The following is a 5,265-nucleotide window of genomic DNA, read 5'->3' as shown; positions in this document are numbered from 1 at the left end:
TTCATAAAAGAAAGACAAGATCCTTCATTGACCTTTTCCCCTTATTTACCACTTTGCAGAGCAAATCTTGTTTATTCAGTATCTGTGTATGTGTCAGAATTCTTTTTGAGCTCTTTCATTGCAATTAATTACCTGGTAGTGAGGTTGTGTGTGGGGGAAAACCTACCTTCAATTCTTGGCAGTTATTCTTCCAAAAAGAACTGATACCTGAACATGACTAAATTATCCATCAAAAGGCCAGTGTTCTGGAGAATGAAGGTGACGCAGAAGGAGGCAGGGCTGAGACCTGACCAGCCTAGACAAGTTAGAGACAAAGCAGTTGTTGATGATTAATAGCAAGCAGAGACTCAAATGGGTTCACAACCTGTTCTGTAAGTTTGATGCAGTTTCAGCAGGCTAGCTTTCTAGGCTTTCCGAACCCTATCATAAAAGGTGCATTTGAAGTGAACTTGACCGCATTCTTCAGGACCATATTCAGTTAGCCTTACAGCTAGCATAAGCGACCACAATCCTTCTAGTACGATTGACCGAAGGGTCATTTAGGACTCATGTCTCAGGTGCCATTCCCGATGGTGGATGGTGAAGGTTTAGTAGATTCTTAGACGCTGTCCAAACAAGGGTGGAAAGTGAGATATTTTAGCCAACGGTGCATGCTACCAATTTCACCAACAACAGCCCATTTTTAACACACACAATGCTAATTATTAAGAGGCCATATAAGACACAAATGGAAGCCCAATTCTAACATTCGTCATGGTAATTAACAAAGTCTCTGGTGTTTCTTGGCATCAAAGCCCTTGTAGTGATTGCCTATTTGGCTTTTGATCAGATGCTGGCTGATTATTCTGGAAGTGTGTATTCCAGCTCTGGCCAACTGATGGCCCCTAGAGTGTCACTTAAATGACACATATATTTATATCACTAAATGTCTTAGGTTGAGTTCCTTAAGAAGAGACCATGAGACAAAGAGTTGTATGTAGCAGGATCATTGGGGAGTGGCCTCAGGAGATATCCCCAAAAGGAAATGAGGGGGACAGGACTGGACAGAGAAGAAAGCTGACACACAACCTGCTTGGAAGAAGGCCTCAGATAATGCTATGGAGAGCTCTGGAGCTGAGGTGCCGCTGCCGCTCAGAGTTGTCGCATATTGAGGCAAGGGGACCAGGCCTTTGTATCCCAGGACCCTCTGTCATCAGCATGGGCAGAATGACAGGTGATACAGTTCCCTATGACAGGGGGCATTCCCCAGCAAGGGATGCAGCTGTAAGATGTGAACTGCCCGAAGCCCCAGCATTTCCTAATTCTGTCCATTAAGAGGGCCTGTCTGGGGAACTTTTCTGTAAGTATGTGATTGTTTCCAAAGCAGAACAAATATCTTACAGTGATTGCTCTGATTATTAAAAAATGATTCTGCAGACTGGGCTAGCCTTTGTCTCCTCCATGCTGCTTTGGTGGCCTCATAGAGGCCCCAAATACTGGGACAGGAGGAGCAAAGAATAATGATAAAACCCTAAACTGTATTAACAAAAACTGGAATGAGTTACTGAGAAGAAAGAATACTTATATTATTTCCCTCATATTACATGGGAAGAGTTAAGTGATAACATTAAATTCTTGACATTGATAATTAAGTAACCATAGGTTCAAGTATGGGCTTTAAGAAATCTATCGTTAATCACCAATAGAATAAGAATAGGACATACAACTTTCAAGTCAGTGGAATAACTTAAGAAGAAAATATAATTCATTTGGCAAAGGTCAAAAAACAAAGAAGTAAAAATAGAATTCATTTGGCAAAGGTCAAAAAACAAAGAAAAATGCAGGGAATCAAAAGAAGTAAAAACAGAAAGCGTGAAACAGTGACCTAAGGAAAGCCAAGCGTATCGTTTATAACAAAATTATAACATCGATTTATACAAATGTGTAAAAGTTACCAGGGTAAGTCAACAAACAAAATTATATTGTAGGAATCGTTGCACAACCCAGTGAATATGCTGGAAAAACACTGACTCAGACACTTTATATGAGTGACCTGTATGGTGTGTGAACCATATCTCAATAAAGCTGTTACTTAAAAAATCGAATGAGATTGGAATCGAGAGGAAGAAGAGTTGAAACATTCATTCCAAAGTGTCTCTGAAGAAAAAGTCAATAAGTAGGATTTATCCTACTAGATATCAACATGTGTTATAAAACTAAAATAAGTAGCCTTACAGGAACATAAACAGAACAAAGGAAGAGAAGAGAGAACCTAAAAATACACTCCGTCATATTTAAGAATTTGCTGTCTACTTAAGGTGTCAACTCGCATCAATGACGCAGTGACCGACAAGTTGTTCAGTTAACGCTTTGAAAAAAACATAGCAATTTTAGATGGAATGAAGAATGAAATTTAAAATTTACAAAGAACTGAAAATATCTTATCTCAGAGTTGAAAAAAATTTATAAGCATAATAACGATGTATGCGATTGCGAGGGAAAAATCAGTAAATCTGACTATGAAGAAAATTAAAAGTTTCTGTGCATCAGAAAAACATTGAAACAATGTTTAAAAGCAAGTGACATAGGAAATGGGGAAGTATGTGCAACATACTTGCGACATATGTGACAGAAAAGAGTTTAGTGTCCTTCATTAATAAATTAAGAATTCTGAAAAATGAATACTCAAAACTCCATAATAATAAAATAGACACACAAAATCAATAAAATTGACAAATTAAAATGTGAAAAAAAATCCATAAAAACACATTAACAAAAATTTCAAAATAAAACAACAGTGAGATATCTTTGGCTATAATATTCAAAATTGGCAGGGTTCTCCAGGGAAACAGAACCAATTGGAGATGGAGATATACACATATTTTTTCTTTTAATTTTTTTTAAATAGAAATTGGCTTGTGCAGTTATGGAGGCCAAGAAGTCCCACAATCTGCTTGCCGTCTGCAAGCTGGAGGACCATGAAAGCCTGCAGTGTAATTCAGTCTGAGGTTGAATACCTAAGAACCAGGGGAGCAAATTGCAATTTCCAGTCCAAGGCTGAAGGCCTGAGAAGAGTGGTGGCGACTCTGTATAAGTCCCAGAGTCCCACGTGCCAGGAGCCAGGAGCTCCGACGTCCTGAGGATAGATGTCCCAGCTCAAGAAGAGAAAGGATTCCTCCTTCCTGTGCCCTTTTGTTTTATTTGGGCCTCTAAGGACTAGTTAATTTCAACCCACATGGGTGGGGGTAGATCTTCTTCACTCAGTCTACTGATTCTAGCCCTAATCTCTTCTAGAACACTCTCACAGACACACCCAGAAATAACATTTCACCAGCTATCTGGGCACCCTTCAGTCCAGTCAAGTCGACACATGACCATCCCAGCAAATTCATCTTTTAGGTGACTGCAACTTCTCTGACGGGTTGACTATAATTTATGAAAACTTTTGAGCCTCAACCATCCAGGTAAGCCAGTCTCAGAATCCTAATTTCAGAAACTGTGTTAGATAATCGTGTTGTTTCATGATGCTAAGTTACAGTGTTATCTGTTATTTGTTAGGGTGTCATTGTCACAGCAATACATAACTAATACATTTTCAGACCAGATAAGAAAGCAAGATTCATGCCATCTACCAAAGACACAATTTAGATCTAAAGAGACAATATGTTGAAAGAAAAAATATATACAACGCAAACAGCAAACATAAGAGAGTTAGAAGGACAATATTAATATCAGACACAATAGATGTTAAAAGAAAATTTACGAGAGACAAAGTGGGACATTTCATAATAAAACGGTCATCACATCACATACATATAGCAAGTATAAACATATACTATAACAAAGCCCCAAAATACGTAACAGAATTAAAAGGACAAATAGAAAATTAACAGTTATAATTGTAGATTTCAATACACCTATTTCAGTAATTGACAGAACAAACCAACAGAAAGTAGTAAGGATATAGAAGACATAACACTGTCGATCAGTTTGACTTAAAACTCCACCTTAACGAACGCAGAATGTACATTATTTTCATGCACACTTAGAAAATTCTCAAGTAGATCATTTGCAAGGCCGTAATATAAGTCCCCATATCTTTATACAAATCAAAATCATACAAAGTATGTTCTCTAACCATAATGGAATTAAACTAGAATCTACCTCATAAAAAGAAATTTTGGAGTCTCAATTTGGCATGTTAAGTTAAGCATGCACCAATCACATGACCCAGCAACTCGGCTCCTGGGTATGTACCCAAAAGAAATCAAAACACGTCCACACAGCGACTTGTTCATACCGTCCTATTTGTGATTGTGTGGATAACACACACGTTAATGTATTAAGCACGATTATTTCAAGGTGGTCAAATTGTGGGTGATTTTAAATTTCTTACTCAAAATCCTGCTATAAGTATGCAGACATTTTATAATCTGAATGGAGATTATGAAATAAGGTAAAAAGCTATTGGCCGACATAGGTCCCAGGACACTCGCTCAGTATTGTTTGGATGTAGTGGATGATATGGCACCACCAGACACCCAGGAGGGGCTTAAGTGACGTTCATTGTGTTCCTCCTTGCGATGGAGCATTCAGCTGCCAGCAAAGTGAGTGAAGTTGGACGCATAAACGTTGCTAAGTGACAAAAATGAGGTCACTGGGTGGAGAACGCTACTGTTTATGCAAGGAGGGAAAAGAAATCGCCTATGCATGTGTTTACAGGAGCATAAAAGATCTTTTGAAAGATACATAAGACATGAGTAACAGCAGTTTCTTCCCCAAAAGGATATATTTATATTTACATATAATTTTCCTAATTTTTAAGTTGTGATAAAATACACATAACACAAAATTTACCATCTTAACCATCTTTACGTGTACAGATCAGTGGTACTAAGTACATTCATAATGTCCAACCATTGCCACCGTCCACCCCCAGAATTCTTTCCATCTTGTAAAACTGAAATTCTATGCCCCATTAAATAATAACTCTCCAGTCCCTCTGTCTCCCAGACCCTGACATCCAACATGCTACTTTCTGTCACTGTGATTTTGACTACTCTAAGTACCTCTAAGGGGAGTCACACAGTATTTGTCTTTTTGTGACTGGCTTTTTTCACTTAGCACAATGTCTGTAAGATTCTTTCATGTTGCAGCCTGACTGAGAATTTCCTTCCTTTTGAAAGCTGAATAAAATTCCATCATTTGTATATAACACATTTTGCTCATCCACTTATTTGTTGATAGACACTGGGTTGCTTCCACATTTTAGCCATTATGAATAAT

The sequence above is a fragment of the Pteropus vampyrus genome, unplaced genomic scaffold (assembly GCF_000151845.1).
Source record: "Pteropus vampyrus isolate Shadow unplaced genomic scaffold, Pvam_2.0 Scaffold203, whole genome shotgun sequence".
NCBI lineage: Eukaryota > Metazoa > Chordata > Mammalia > Chiroptera > Pteropodidae > Pteropus > Pteropus vampyrus.
Note: the sequence above shows the minus strand (reverse complement) of the source record.